General features: G+C 39.6%; 1 long non-coding RNA gene across 1 annotated transcript in view; it reads right to left on the reverse strand.

Annotated features, from left to right (window-relative positions):
- Nucleotides 1–4,414: 4,414 nt before the first annotated feature.
- Nucleotides 4,415–17,121, reverse strand: part of LOC124106635 (uncharacterized) — a 39,354-nt gene continuing 26,647 nt past the window's right edge. Inside the window, exons 2-4 of the long non-coding RNA XR_006856103.2 lie at nucleotides 7,395–13,443; nucleotides 6,904–7,058; nucleotides 4,415–6,009 (exon numbers count right to left, since the gene is read on the reverse strand). This is a non-coding gene — a long non-coding RNA (uncharacterized LOC124106635). The remainder of the gene's footprint in view (nucleotides 6,010–6,903; nucleotides 7,059–7,394; nucleotides 13,444–17,121) is intronic.

The following is a 17,121-nucleotide window of genomic DNA, read 5'->3' on the forward strand; positions in this document are numbered from 1 at the left end:
TATTTTGTAGCTGAGGTTTTACGACCCTTTCGACAGCAGTTCCCACAGCTCTACCTCATTCATTATATGGATGACATCTTACTGGCAGGGCCCAAGAAAGAAAGGCTTCTTCAATCTTATGAAGTCCTCCAATCCCTTCTAAAAGGGGCAGGGCTGGTCACAGCACCCGAAAAGGTGCAATTTCAACACCCTTACAATTATTTGGGATACATCATTAATAACATAGGAATCTTTCCCCAGAGACCCCAGTTCCAGATAAATCAGCTCAAAACTTTACATCAGTGGCAGACATTCCTCGGAGAAATACAGTGGCTGCGCCCATCCTTTCATATTCCAACTGGAGAGCTCAAACCCCTGTATGACCTCTTGCGAGGAGATCCTTCTCCTACGTCGTATAGAGTACCTACACCAGAAGCCTTACGAGCACTGAGGCTAATAGAAGAGGCTCTGCAGGACATGCAGATTACGCAGATAGATTATTCTCTGCCCTTGTCATTTATAGTTCTACCTTCTAAAATTACTCCCACAGGAGTGTTCTGGCAAACGGGTCCCATTTATTGGGTCCACTTGCCGGCTTCTAACCCCCGGGTACTGACTCCCTTTTATGAGCTAGTTATTAACTTAATTTGGAAGGCTAAATATTTGGGTGATGCATTGTTTGGAAAAACCTTTGACATACTTATTCAACCTTACACTCAAGATATGATACACAAGTTACAACAAGAACATGACCTTTGGTGTCTTTTCCTGTGCAGCTTCAAGGGTCAGATTGATAATCACTTCCCTAAACATAGACTTTTGGAGGGCTTTAAAAGGTGTCCCATTATCTTCCCAAAGATTATGAAAAGGGAACCTATTCCAAAGGCCCAAACTGTATATACAGATGGGGCCAAAAATGGATTTGCCATCGTTTTTGATGGATCTCAAATTCTCCGACAACCTGTGTCAGGTCAGTCGGCCCAAAAGGCAGAAGTTGAAGCTTTAATCATAGCTCTCAAAGTCTATAGTTCTATTCCTCTTAATGTATATACTGACAGCTTGTATGTAGCCAATCTGGCTCTAGTCATAGAAACAGCATCATATATTGGAAAGCAATCCACCATCACAGAACAACTACAGGTAGTTCAGCTTCTCATTTGGGCTAGACGAGATCCTTTATACATTGGCCACATCCGAAGCCATTCAGGGCTCCCTGGACCTTTGTCAGAGGGCAACGCAAAAGCAGACGCTGCTACTCATGCTGTTGGCCTTTCCTGTGTGACGACCGAATATGATAAGGCCTCACAATTCCATAACAAATTTCATTTAAATGCACAGTCTTTACGCTTCCACACAGGATGTTCACGAGACCAAGCTTTACAGATTGTCTCATTATGTCCAACCTGTGCACCATTTATTCATTCTCCTTCCCTTGGAGTAAATCCAAGAGGACTACAACCTAATGATGTCTGGCAAACTGATGTTACACACTTCCTTAGCTTTGGTAAGCTCTCCTTTATACATGTTTCCACTGACACATATTCTGGCTTCATTTTTGCCACCTTACATACTGGAGAAAAGGATAAGGACGTAATCAGTCATCTTCTAAAAGCCTTTTCCTCCATGGGCACCCCACGATGCCTCAAAACCGATAATGGTCCCGCATATGTAAGCCAGGCGGTTCAACGGTTTTGCACCCAATGGGAAATTAATCATAAGACTGGAATCCCTTATAATCCACAGGGACAAGCTATCGTAGAACGAGCCCATCAACATTTAAAAACTTATTTACAAAAAACAAAAGAGGGGGAGATATACCGGAATTGTCAGGGACCACAAGCACTTCTAAGCATAACCTTATTTACTTTAAATTTTTTACTCACTGACACTGGAGGGCGCACGGCTGCACAATGCCACTTTTCCCCTCCCACTGTACAAGATGCTCAAATAAGGTGGAAAGATTTATCCACCAGAAAGTGGCAACCCCCGGCTCCACTCTTAGCTAGAGTGAGGGGAGCTGTATGTGTTTTTCCCCCAGGAACTGAGAAGCCCATTTGGATCCCGGAGCACTGCACCAAACCGGTGAATGAAAATTCAAGACAAAATGAAGTTCCCAAGATGGCTGATCCTGCCGCTGTTGTTCTCACCCCTTCAAGTGAGTGCCGAGACACACCTCATGAGCTGGACCCCGCTTGTGGCATTCCTTCTGGACAGGTTTGCTGAAGGAGGGCTTGATCCCCCACCTGGGAATATTCATGAATATCTTTTTGGAGCCCCTTGTGAGTGTAAGGGAGGGCCCCGGCACTCGGCCCCCTCTGGTTATATCCAGAGCATTGATTGTGGGACTAAAGTAGCCTACATGGCGGCTGAACTCAATGAAAACATCGGAGGATTTAAGCAACCAAAATGGGTATGTGTTAATAAGCCTGGACTTGTTGTCCCTAATCCGACCGAGACTCTTGGAAGCTGTTCCGCCACTTGTCATTACACCCCGGCAATGCACATTTCCTGTTATACATCGGCCTCAATTTGTGTTAATAATCAAGGAAAACAGTATTTTGAGGCCATCCTAACTAACACCCGTGGAGAATGGGGGACCACTTATAATTATATTCCTTTTCTTGGTGACCGGGGAGGGGAAGGCATCACGACTCGGTTAACGGAGGCGGGATGTGAGGGCATCGTGGGTAAACCTTCCTGCTGGCCCATGCAGGCCCCCATCGGAGTCTCTGATGGAGGGGGACCCACTGATGCTATCAAACACCTTCAGGTGATTAAGCTTTTAAAGCCGGAGATCCCTAAGCCTACATGCCACCCCTTGATATTGCCCAAATCCCAGTTTGCTGATTTAGATGCCAATACATTAGATATCCTAGAAACTACCTTTTCTTTACTTAACAGTTCCAACCCTACCCTTGCTGGTGATTGCTGGCTCTGCATGACGGCAGGTGCAGTCATGCCATTGGCGGTTCCCATCAATTATACCATTGATGATGACAACACATGTCAATCTGGGCTACCCTTTAAGGTGCAGCCTCTAGGTGGTTTTATGTCATGCCTTCTGGGCATGATGCAAAATAATACCTATGATGTTGATGTTGGAATCTCTTCCTTTGGAAACTGCTCATTAGTAAAGAATTACTCCTCACCTACTCCGCCCATTTGTCCCCCTAATGGTACAGTCTTTATGTGTGATGGAAATTTAGCTTTTCCCAGGCTCCCAGCAAATTGGACTGGTGGTTGCGTTCTGGCATTATTGCTTCCTGATATCACGATTATCTCAGGAGATGAACCCCTACCCATTCCTAGCCTAGACATCTTAGTTAGAAGACACAAGAGAGCTATGCAGGCCTTACCACTCTTTGTTGGCCTTGGAATAACAGCTGCTGTGGGTACAGGCACGGCAGGATTGGGTACGGCTATACATTCTTACCGCCGCCTATCTCAACAGCTTATAGATGATGTGCAAACCCTATCGGGAACCATTAAAGACTTACAAGACCAGATAGACTCTCTAGCAGAAGTAGTTCTTCAGAACAGGCGGGGTTTAGACTTGCTTACTGCCAATCAAGGGGGAATTTGTTTAGCCCTTGGGGAGAGGTGCTGTTTTTATGCTAACAAATCTGGCATAGTTCGCACAAAAATTAAACAACTCCAAGAAGACCTAGAAAAAAGGAGGAGGGAATTATTTGAGAACCCTCTCTGGACTGGACTTAATGGATTTTTGCCTTATCTTCTTCCCTTATTGGGACCATTGTTAGGCCTCCTTCTAGTAGTGGCAATAGGACCCTGCATTGTAAATAAGATAGTACAATTCATTAAGGATCAAATTAATATCTTAGCCTCTAAGCCGATACAGGTTCACTATCAATGCTTGAAGATGGATGATCGCCTCTCTGAGATATACTTCAGACCGATCCGAAGATGAGTGTCCTCCTTAAAAGAAGAACTCCTGCCATATCTTTTCTCTATGCATACCTCTCCCTCTTGCCTTCCTGTATTAGGATCTTTGCTGTCTAATCTCTCGGTCCAATCACATCTGCCATTCGGCGGTGACGGTCATGGGTCCCGTAGGTGGAGACGGTTAAGTGTTTACCGCAATAATGTCTTGATAGGTCATAACACCTTGAGCTGATCTTGTAGTACCCAGTGACGGGCAACTTTCACGCTTGCTGCGCGACCTAAGACAGGGAATCGGGGCCTTCCCAGAGACGGGTAAGCATCGCAAGGGCTGTGAACGACCTAAGACAGGGGCTACTTGATTCCCACTGGCATGCAAAAAACAAAAGAGGGGGACTTGTTAGCAGCAGGTCCACCCTGGCCCCTGGAGCCTTACCTCCACTAGTTTGTTCTGCATGCCAGTGTGGCCAGCTCACAAGGCCATAGCGAACTTGCGGTTTTTCTGTTCCTGCTTGTCCGTCTGAGACATATGTATCCCACGGGAATGCCTTGACCTTTTCTGGTCTGATGGACTTATTGTTAAGGGAGGTTTCGGTACCTGACAATAATAGATGTTGAAACTAAATTTCTCCCCCCTCCCTCCTGCTTTTGGGTAGTTTTCCACTTCTGCTGCTTGGGGTATAAAAAAAGGTGTGTTAGCAATAAAGATTATTGACTCCTGGATGAAGAACCTTGGTGTCCTGTGTGTCTTTTAACCTCGCCGTCCCTCGCCGGACTCGGCTCCCTTGGCCGGACGCGGCATAAACTAAGTCAAAAATAAGAAAGGATAAAAATTTCACCAATAATCAAAGAAATAATAAAACAACACATTCCATTTATTCTCAACACATGGGTAAAGTATAGAAATATCAACAATATCACATTATTGTCAAGGAGGTGGGAAAGAGGGCACTGTCACTCACTGTAGTGAGTATAAATTGGAACACCTTTTAGAAGTAGTTTGGAACTACCTACAAAATTTCAAGAATTCCGCTGATCCAGAATTTCTACTTTTAGACATTCAATCTTTAGAGATTCAAAAGTATATTATGCTCACTCCCCACCCCAGATTCAATGCATGATCACATGCATATTTTCTAGTGGAAACAATCTAAATGATTGTTAAAAGGAGAATGATTACAAAATTCTGTTACATCTACACTTTCCCTATATAGCTATTTTGAGGATACCATAGATTCATATGGACTAATCTAGAAAATTCAATAATAAAGTGCTTAAAAAGCTAATTGCAGGGTAATACACAGAGTATGACTTTATTTTTAAAAAGTAAAATCTCAAAACCAATTGTGTGTGTGTGTGTTTTCAAGGATGCACATAAAATGAAAGAGTCAAACCATACAGAACAACATGACAGTGGCCATGGAAAGTAGAATGGGTTTTTAGGGAAAGATGGTAGGAGGGAAAAATATAAGAGAAAATGTTTTCTACTTACTTTATATACTTATGTATATAATATATTTTGTACCTTTCTCTCTTTTCTTTTTTTTTCACTGAAAGAACTTACCTATTTACAAAAAGTGTTACTATTTTATTAGAATTATTTTGGAAGACAAAAATGAAATATTTCTTCTTGTGAAAATTTTCCTAGAGTCAGAAAACTTATAAAACTAAAATTGAAATGAAGTAAAACCCTACAAGCAAGAGACATAATATTGAAAATTAAAAAAAAACAAAATAAAAAATAAACTTCTTTAAATTTTGAAAAGAGGCATTTGAAAAGGCATACACATATTAAGATCATCATTGGTAACATTCTGTAAATTATCTTTTTAAAAATGAATTTTCTCATTATTAGAGATGCTTCAGAAATAGTTTTGATGAAGTTGATGCTTTATTCACACCAATAATCAAATAACTTTATTAAGCATAAACTTGTTGCTGGATTCCATCTTTCAGAAATCTAATTTTGAGGGTTTGTGTAAGATGCTTTATGATGGATGTGCCGTACTGCTTTGTCTCACTCTTTCTCATGGATATTTAGGATAGTTCCAATTTTCTCCCATTGTTAATAACATTGAGCTAGATAGATGGCCTTGTTTGTAAAATCTTTGGTTGTGGCTTTAATTCCCCCTGAGGATAAATTTCAAGAAGTGGAATTACACACTTTAGATAAACCCATTTTCTTTCATGACTTGCTTCATATTACTGAATTTGTTGTACATTGAGGCCCTTACAAACAGTCTGTGAAAGAACCCATTCCTCCCAGGTATTATTGCTCTAAATTCATTTGTCAATTTCATAGCAATTTTGGCATATGGACCAGCACATTCTCTCCATCCCCAGGAGCAGGCTGTGGTCCCAGTTCAACACCACCCAGACCCCTCACTGCTGCTGCCCCATCTATGTCTTCTGTCTCTGTACTTAGACTCAAATCTGGCCTCACACCAGCCTCCAAACCCTTTCATTTTTTCCAAAACACAAATTTGACACTGACATTATTCTACTTAAATCCTCCAAAGACTGCATCTGGACTGCAGAACCAATCCGGGATACCAGACCTAGGTGTTCTACCTACTTTGGCCCAACAGCTTCCTGTGTCCCTGGGTGCCCACCCACCTCCCCTCTCCATGGAACACTGGTACCTCTGCTTATCTACCTCATCACTAGCTAGCACCCATTAATCTCTGAGACCAGCTTGGGCATCAACCCATAGAGGAAGCACCCCTTCTCTAGATCTATTACTCCTAGAAAGGATCAAGAGTCTGTCCCCCATGACTAGATATGTCCCTTGGCTCAGGCCAGCTCTGTTTTCTCCAGGCCTGGTACCCAGGAAATGTTTATGAAAAAGATAGTAAGTGAATATCTTTGGGGGAGAACAAGCCAAACCCTCACTTCATTATCAGAGGAGGGCTTTGCAGAACACTCCTTCTCTTAGACCATCATAGGACAGAGCTGGGGATGTAGCTCAGTGGTAGAGAGGGGCTTCTCATGGGCCAAACACTGGGTTCCCACCCCAGCACTTACCTTTGTGTCACAAAATGCAAGACATGATCATACATCTACATGTCTGGGGCAGAGGCAACCTCAGGATGCAGCCCTGGTTGAGGATCCTTGGCTGAGAGTTTGATGACGGGATCCCTGCTTCCCATCTTCAGTAGCTCAGCCAAACCATAAGGATGCTGACATAACAGCACAACCAAGAGAAAAGGGGGAGAAGGAGAAGTGTAAAGCCTGAACCCTGTGCAAATGGAAGACACTACCAATGGACTAAGGGGAGTGAGGGAGTCACTCTCCTTGGGGCAAAAAGCTGGAGGAACCGAGATAAGTAATACTTCAATACAATGTTGACAATTAATTCAAACAAACCCACAAAGGATTAAAAAAATCAGTACTTCAGGCCAGTCTCTCAGGCTGACCCTTCTTTCTCATCCCTTTTGCCGCCTCTGCTGCCCTCTTTCTCTACCAACCATTCCCAGCTTCAGCTGAGACTCCCACATCCCTACAAGACTTCTTACCTGCTCCAAAGGCTCTTCAGGTTGGACAGACTGCTTCATGGTCAGGCTCCTGTGCCTAAAGTCCACTCCCAGTTGAGGCCTCTACCATGGGAATCTACTGCCAAGTCTAGCAGCAGCAGGATGGTCCAGTAGCCTGTGACCTACGCTGGGCTTAATCTGCTTTCAGGGTCAGAGGCACCTCTATGGCATGGGGTCCACAGAGGGAATAACACTGATTCTCTTGATGCCAGTGGCTGCTCCAGTATACACAGGTCCATGTGGTACTTGGCCTACTTTTTCTTATCTTAGGTGCAGGGTCTCTGTTCTACTGTCTTGATCCACTTTGAGTTAGTTTTTTTGAAGGGTGAGAGATAGAGTTTTAATTTCATTTGCTACATATGAATTTCCAGTTTTCCCAGTATCATTTGGTGAAGAGGCTATCTTTTTTATAATCTATGTTTTTGGTGCCTTAGTCTAATATGAGATAGTCATATTTATGTGGTGTTTTCTATTTTGTACCATTGTCTACATGTGTAATTTGGTATTATTACCATGCTATCTTTGTTACTATGGCTCTGTAGTAAAGTTTAAGGTCTGGTATTGTGATGCCTCCTGATTCACTCTTCTTGTAGAGGATTGCTTTGACTATTCTTGGCCTCTTATTTTTCCAAATGAAGTTTGTGGTTTCTTTTTCTATTGTGAATGGAATAGTTTTCCTACTTTTTCTTGCAGTGGATTCATCACTTATTTATAGAAATGCATTTGATTTATGGGGTAGTGATTTTATCTCCTCCTACTTTGTTGAATTCATTTATTAGTTCTAGTAGGTTTCTGGGGGGATTTTTTGGATCTTCTACATATAGAAGCATATTGCCAGCAAAATAGTCATAGTTTGAGTTCTTTTTTCCCTATGTGTATCCCTTTAATTTCTTTCATCTGATTGCTCTGAGCTTTAAGGATTATGTTGGATAGAAGTGGTGGAAGAGGACATCCCTGTCTTGTTCCAGTTTTTAGAGGAAATGCTTCCAGTTTTTCTCAGTTAGAATAACGTTTGCATTGGGCTTAGCATAGATAGCCTTTACAATGTGGAGTTATTTCATATTTTGTTAGTTTGGACCTCATCATGGGCATCTTCAATCATGTGTTCTTGTGGCATGAGATGACAGAGTCAGATGATAAGCAAAAGAACCAATTCATCAGCAGGAGTCATGGAAGAAAAGATGAATTCAAATGACTGAATTAAATAATACTAAATAGAAAATAATTTTGTTTTCAAATTTCAAATATGGGGGATGTAATCTTGAAATTCTCCCACCCTGAAAATCTCTCCCCTATTACATGATAATACTTTGAATATATTTCATTCTGAATCTAAAAGAAGTTTTAAATTTTTCTATCTACATATGTCTGGAGATTCATAAAGGGTGGGAAATGTGGAGGGATGGCATTTCAAACCAGGAAGGGAACCTCTTGATTCTCAAAATTGTAGCTATGCCTCCTTTCACAATAGATTATTATAATCAATTAAATTATTTGGGGAGAATAATATTTTTTTGGATTTAACTTATTTTCATAAACAGAATATTAATATGTGGGCCTAGGTTTCAGTATTTGAAGCAACACACAGACTGTTCAACAACACACTTGGACATGTAAAATATGCTTATTTAGAGAACAGCAGTACCACATAATGTGACATGTGCTCACAATGAAAATTCTATAATGGTAATTTGGGATGCACATTTTACCTTCCATGTCAACTGTCAGTTGCTGTGGTGAGTGAGTTGGTGTTAAAGTTGGAGAAGTATAGGGAATTTTTGAAATGCTAGTCAGTCATGGGAAATCTAAAGTGCTGCGGTGAAGGTATGTTGACAATGATATTTTCAAGACTGTATGTTCAAAGGGATCAAATAACATTTACTAAATACATTTTACTATTGATTTTTTTAATTTCCCACACTGAATCTTCTCTGCTGAGATTTAAATATTTTGTGATTTTGTTTTATCACTCAATTTATATATTTGCTTGTTCTATTGACCTGGTTACCAAAACTATTTTTCTAAATTTAGTAAAATGGACATTTCCTAATGCCAGCATCATGTGTACTCTTGAAGCAAATAAACAAAAAGGGGGACAACATCCACCTTGCTTTCATGAGATCAAGAAATAAAGTGAAAGAGAGTATATGGATGCTAAGAATGGCAATATATATCCCATGAAAGGGCAACTAGAGGCCAAACTCATCTGAATGTATATTAACATCTAAAAATAATATTAGAGAAGTCTAAATCAAGACATTAGTATGAAGAAAAAAGGACTGAGATTTTGGGGAAAGTTTCCAAGTGGTTGATGTCTACAAAATCCCTGGTGTGTGGGGGCTCCTGGGAAGGAGGCAGGAAGGACAGTGCCATGAGGTCAGTGGAGTGGACATCTGAGAACAGAAAAAATGAAGGCTTTGGTGCTCTTTATGGAGAATTCATTGGTGGAGGTTCACAGGTTGTAGTTATTGGTGGGTTCATGTGAGGCAGATAGTCTTTGGCTCCTGGCTCTGCAGGGTCTAGATAGAGGCATCTAAGGCCAGGAGCAAGAATATGCCTGATCAGAGTTGGTGTACCTGCAGCAATGATGTTTTCAGCCAGACCTTTGTCTGGCTGCTCAGATGATGGCTCAGAATATTAGTATGCAGACATGGGGTCAGGACAATTTACGACACTGAAACACCAAAGCATAAGCCAGGGTATCTGTTTCCCCAAATTAATTCACATTAACAGGCCACCCCAGGTGGGAAAAGCAGAAGGAAACTTCATTCTTGGCACAGCCATCAAATGGCAGTTGGTTTAGAATGTCCCAATTTCTAAAACAGTTTCTGAGCCCTACAGAGCTCTGATGATTTGGGTGGTCAACTGCTCATCAGGAAGTCTCATTGTGAGGCAGCAAGCAGTGAGACGATCCTGGGGGATGATGGCCACAAGTGTGGACTCTACTATTGACTTTCAGATAGACTTCATTTGCATGAAATCATCATATTTTTAGTCAGTAACTGTAATGAAGAGGCAGGAGCCTGGGTTATAACATGAACATTTTTCTTGGATCAGTCAATCCTCTGGGACTAAGGCCTCTTACCAAGGAGGCCTGAGAGGAGAAGCATTTAAGAAAGACTAAGAAGAGTTCTGGGTTCCTAGTTCCAGGGTGTCCACTAGAGGACTCAAGGGCTCAGGGATCTTTGGTCCCAGGTAAATAACTACAATCCTGTCCCACATCCACCACTCATGACTGTTGTGAATCTGGGCAAGTCACATAAAATCTCCAAATTTCAAACACCTAAACTCAAAATTGTGGCTGACAGACTCTGATCCACCCATATCTTCATGCTGATATGGAGTTACAGGGGGTCATAAATATTCTCCATGAGCTTTACAAACATCCATCTATGTAAAGAATGAAGAATAGACTTTCTTCACCCACTGCCCTGGAGGATGACATCTGTTTGACACCTCTCTGTTCAAACACTGTCAAAGATTGAGCTTATTCTTCCACACATTTAATGAAGCATCCTATTTAATGATATGGCTCTTTAGCACATACATGACACATCAGTCTTCTTAAGACTGTCTGTATGTGATCACTGTCAGCCTTATAACATTACGTGGATCAGATGAACACTTTTGCATCTTCCAACAAGCAATTGAGGCACAGAGGGGTTTATTTAACTCTCACAGGTAGGTAACATTCAGGTAGGATTTCAACATAAGCCACATGACCAACCACAGCCTCTGCTTGTGGTCACTGTTCTCACTACCGTTCTGTGATTTCACCTTAGTAAATGTGTTTACACACACAACATTTTGTGGGCTTTTAAACTTCATCACATTGCAGTGTCATCCTAAAGCCCAATCTGACTCAGGGGCTTTGCTATCCTAATGGTGAAAAATGAGTTCAACACTGTGAATTCTAATAACATTCAAATCCCTCTCTCTAAAATTTATTGAAACATAGAGTGTGTTATTTTCAACTCTGGTCACAGACTGCAAAAAAGTACACCAGAACTTTTTTTTCCCTAATATTCAATTGTAACATTCTCTCCCCTGCTCTGGTAACTAATATTCTACTCTTGGGTTTTATAAGATCAATTTTTCACTTCCAATAAACAGCTCTCAATATTATGCAGCATTTGTCCTTCTGTGCCTGACCTATTTCAGTCAACTAATGATCATTCTTGTTGTTTAAAATGAAAGAATTCTCATCAGGGAAAAAGAAAAAAAAACTACAACAAATATCTAAGTTCATGGGCATGCTATTATTGTATTATGAATACTTAAATTAAAAGGCTCAAATTGTACTCCCAGATATTTACAATTATCTCTTGTCAATTAAAGTTTCTTGAACTGTTATTTGAATTATTATTGATAACTCTGTTTTCTTGCTAGCACAGTCAACAACTGTTTTATCACATTTTCCAGGTTCTTGCCTCCCATGTAAGCATTGTAAGAAGTCAAAACATCCAGAAGACTTCTGCAGGCCTTGGGCCAAATGAGTCCACCTGTTGCCAACAAACAGTGTTTACCCCAAAGAAAAGTCAGACAAAGTGCTGTGGAAATCCAGTCATTGTGTCCATTTTTCAATAATTATTCTAATATATTCAGAGTTCCAATTCTTCTTTTGTTTGGTGTGTACAAGTTTATATGCTTTGAGCCATTCAGCAGTGCTATAGCTCCAGAAGTGAAGATCTAGTTACCATTGAATTTTGGGCACTTCATCCATTCAACTGTTGATGGACATCTGGGTTGATCTTACAATGTATTTACTATGAATTTACCTGCTGAAAACATGTAAGTGATTGTATCACCATAGTATTCTGATTTGTAGTTCTTTTGAAAAAGTAGAGAGGAATGTAATAGCTGAGTCATATGGGTTTCACTGGTGGGTTTTTCAGGAATTTCCATATTGCTTTCCAGAGTTGTCATAATAATTTGCAGTCCCACCAACAATGGATCAGTGTACCATTATCTCCCATTAACATATATGTTGGTGCCCTTGTCAGGTATCAGGTGGCACTAAGTATCAAGTGGGTTGTCTCTATGTGGTATATTCTATTCTACTGATATTCATATCTATTTTGAGGCCAATACAATACAGTTTTTGCTACTCATTTCTGTAGTAAAATTTGAGATTGAGTATTGTGATGGCTTCTACAACACTTTTTCTTGCTCAGAATTTCTTTGTCAAATTATTATTACTATTATCCCAAATAAATTTCAGGGCTGGTTTTTCAATACTGTAAGAAACATCATTTGTATTTTGAAGGGAATTGTATTGAATGCATTCAATCTGAATTTTGCTGTTGGTAGCATGGCCATTTTGACAATATTAATTCTGCCTATCCAAGAACATGGAAAGTAGGTCTCTGCATCTTCTGAGTTCTTAGATTTCTTTTTCAGTGTTCTACGGTTTTCATTCTCGAGTTATTTCACCACCTTGGTTAGATTAATCCCCAGGTGTTTTTTCAGACTATTGTGAAAGTGATGGTTTTATTGAATTCTTTTTTCAGCTGAATCACTGTATAATAATGCTATAGATTTATGAGTGTTGATCTTTTATCCTACTACGTTGCTAAATTTATCAGGTCTAGAATTTTTTTGGTGACAATTTTTGAGTCTTCTAAATATAAAATCTTATCACCAAGTAAAAGGGAGAATTTGGCTTCTTATTTTTCTATTTGTATCCTTTTAAATTTCTACTTTTGCCTGATTGTTCTGACTTTACTTTTGAAAACTGTATTAAATAGAAGTGGTAAAAGTCAACATTCATGTCTTGCTCCTGAAATTTGAGGAAAACCTTTAATTTTTATCAGTTTAGTGTGATGTTAGCTTCACATTTCTCATATATAGCTTTTATAATATTGAGGTTAGGCTCCTTCTCTGCCATGTTTCTGCATTATTTTTGAAATTATTGTTTTATCTATTGCATCAAGACCTTTTTCTGCATGTATAAGATGACTTTATGAATCTTGTTCTTAATTCCAACTGTATGGTATGTTAGCTTCTTTTTTAACTGCTTAGATCAAAGGCCCTGAAAAGAAAAATTAGAGAAAAAAACATTTATTAGGGTGCTCATGGTTTCCAAGGTGTCAGTCCCTTAACAGCATGTGCCTTTTTGTAGGAACTTGAGGTGAGGTAGAACATCATGGTGGAATAGTGTGGTAGATGAAAGTGGCTCAGAAAATGTTCAGAAAGCAGAAAGAGATACTCCACTCTCTAGAGACAAAATATAAAATCATAATTCATGCCCACAATGACCCACCTCCTTAAGCCATACCCTATCTGCCTCAGTTAATCCCTTTCTGGGGATTAATTCAATGACTGGGTTAAGGCTCTCAGAACCCAAACATTTCGCTTCACACCATTCTTGCATTGTCTCATACAAGATCTTTTGAGGAACTCTCATATGTGAACCATAACAAGTAATGATTACTTTTATCAATTTGCAGAGATTGAACAAAATTTGTACCCCTATGATGAAGCCCACTTGATTGTGGTGAATGATCTACTTAAATAAGGTTTTCAATGCAGTTTACTAATGTTTTATTAAAGATTTTTACATCTATGTTCAACAGGTATATTGCTGTGTGGTATTTATTCCTAGATGCATCTTTTAGAGTTTTGATATGAGGGTTATACTGGCTTCCTAAACTTAAATAGGAGTGTTTTTTCTCATTCAATTTTATAGAATAATTTGAGAAAGACTGGTGTTCCTTGTTTTGTAAAAGTCTGGTAAAACTTAGCTGGAAATCCATCCATGTCTTGGCTTTTCTTTGTTGGAAGGCTTTTCATTGCTGTTTCAATGTCATTACTTGATAGATATTGGTCTATCAAGGTGGTCTCTATCTTCCTGGTTCAATATATGCTGGTCATGTGTGTTCCAAGATTTGTTAATGTCTTCTAGATTTTCCAGCTTATTGGTATATAAATTATCAAAATAATTTCCACTGATCCTTTGGTTTTCAAAAGTGTAAGTGGTGATAAGTCATTTTTTCATTTTTAATTATGTTGATTGATATCGTCCCTCTCATTCTTTTCTTAGTTTGGTTAATGGTTTATCAAATTCATTGATGTTTTAGAACAACCAACTCTTTATTGCACTGATCCTGTGTAGTATCATTCTTAATACATTAATTTTGACATTCATTATCCCATGTTTACTAAGCCATCAACTGCATTAATAATCAGAAAAACATGGATAAGGTAGAAATTAGAAAAATCATATAATTCTACACTTTATTCAAATTGTAGTTCCTGTGTAAAGAGAAAATAGGGTGGAGAAGATGTCAGAGAATTTTATCTACCACTAAAAGTTATCATAAAGTTATACTGTTAGCAGAAAAAAAGAGAAAAAGAGAAACAAGACATAGAAAAATGAAAAGCAATATAAAACAAACCTGAAAAATACTAATACAAAATTCTAACCCTTTAAAGATAGACAAAGGAAAAACTACACTTTTTAAAGTGAAACAAATGAGCAAATGTAAACAAATAAGTATATATGTACATGAATCATTCAGTAAATACACACATACAAAAACAAAACAAAACAAAACAAAAATTCCACACAATTGCAGGAACTAAAGAAGAAGTGATTCTTAATGAAAAATTAAGGAATTATTTTAAGAGAGGTGGTCAAAATATTCAATGAGAATATGTGTTCCCTGTCTGTGCTCAGCTGCCTTTCTTTCCTTTTCATCTTGAGTTATGTAGGAGTAAGGGCCAACAGTTGTTAAAACTTTCTTTTTGTGTTGCTCAACAAGTTTGTCAGTTGGAGTTCAGATATTCTCAGTTTCACTTCTTAGCAGAGTATGAGGTAGGATGGGCTGGGAGGTACAGTGTGCTGGAGTTTTGCCTACACAGACCAATTTGGTGCGGTCCTAGGGAGGCTCACTGCAGAAGACTTTGAGGAGTTCCTATAGGTGGAGTTCCATAGGTGGGGCTTAAGTCCAATCAGGCCCCAGTTTGTATTGATTGCTATGAAGAGATTATATCAGTGCACTCTTAGGGTCCAGCATTTGCAAATCTCTTCTGGGAGAAAATGTATTTCACAAATCTCCCCTCAGATTCCTCTTGTGGGGTAGGGGAGCTAATTCTTCACTTTCTCTGTGGAATAGCCTTTCCATGTTCCCTGGACTGATTATCTGGGCATGTATTCACATAGCCCATTTTTACAAAGGCTCTTTCAATTTCTCAACCCACTTCAGCTGATCCCAGGAAGCACCAGACTCAAAGTGGGAAGGGACCAGAGCATTCCTCCACATATCTAACTTGAGTTTGCCCAGTTAGAATGCTTTTTATGCCTTTTGCTCTAGCTCAGCTAGGCAAAGCCTTGGTCCAGTGGCAGGTGTCTGTCAGGACCATGAATGCATACCTGCTCAGATCTCCCAGTTCCTGCAGTGTCTACATAAGCTTGATTGTGTCAAGGTGGCTCCTGCCTTGCTCTCTGGGGACAGTGGGAATCATGGAGCACCCTTCTTACACCAGTGGGAATCACGGAACACCCTTTTACACCAGTGTACAATGCAATGAAGCCTCTTCATTGGCCAAGTGAAGGCTGCCTCTCTGATCTTAGGATTTTCACACTAAATCTATTTTGTTTCTGTGCATTTTCCCTCCCTCTGTGATCTAGCAGTAGCACTATTGCTGCCACTTCTGCTGTTACTGCCACCACCAGCTTGGATCCAATGTACTCTGTTTTTTTTTTTTTTTGTTGTTGTTGTTTGTTTAATGTACCCAAGTTTCTGATTCTCTAAAACTCCCTGACTGTCCAGTATTGAGTGTTTGTGAAATCTCTCTTTCATCCACCAAAGTGAAGCAGTATTCTGCTGTTTGCATCACAGGTTGTGGAGGTAGAATAAAGAAAGGCTGTCTCTAACTTGAATTTTGCTTCTGTCTTCCAATGTATTATTTCTCTTACTTAACTTTCTGACTTTCCAGGAGTATTTGATTTCTTTTTATGGTTCACTATAAAGTTTTGGTGAGTTCCTTTAGTTTGCCACCTTACTGAGAAGCAGTCTTATTGCCTTGTAAGTCTGGTACTGAGAAACTGCCAGGTGTGCATCCTTCCTCCAATCTGCCAACTTCTCTTCTCATGACAGCAAATTTTGCACAATTTCTCTTCTTTTCAAGATGCCAAGATATGTTTTAGGGCCAAAATATACTCTTGTCTTGATTAATACCTCATGTGACCTTGAAAACAAATTTGATTCGCTCATTGTTGCATGATGTATTTGTACAAATGTTAATTAGATCTATGTGATTGATAGTGTTTTGATAGTTTCCTAGGGTTGCCAAGTCCAAGTACCAGCTTTTTTGAGTTGAAGTAATGCAAATGGACTGTCTCTGAACTCTATACCCTAGAAATCCCATACTGACCTGTAAGCAGGACCATGTACTTTCTGAAAACTTTAGGAAAGAATTTTTTTCCCATTCTTAATTTGTAGTGGTTTGGTGGCCATCCTTGTATTGCTTGGTTTTCAACTGCAGCACTTCACTCTCTGTTTCCAATATCACATATCATTTGCCCCTCAGGAATATGCCCCCTCTTCTTATAACAGATGTCATAATTGGAGAATGGGTCTACCCTACTCCAAAAGGATATCTTTAACTAATAAGATTACAATGACTCTCTTTTTTCAAACCCAGTAAAATTTTGAAGTACTGGTGTTAGGACTTAAACATGTATTTGGATGGAAGTAATTTGACC

Source organism: Marmota monax, unplaced genomic scaffold (assembly GCF_021218885.2).
Source record: "Marmota monax isolate L192 unplaced genomic scaffold, Marmota_monax_Labrador192_F-V1.1 WCK01_AAM20220418_F8-fsc00416, whole genome shotgun sequence".
Taxonomy (NCBI): Eukaryota; Metazoa; Chordata; class Mammalia; order Rodentia; family Sciuridae; genus Marmota; species Marmota monax.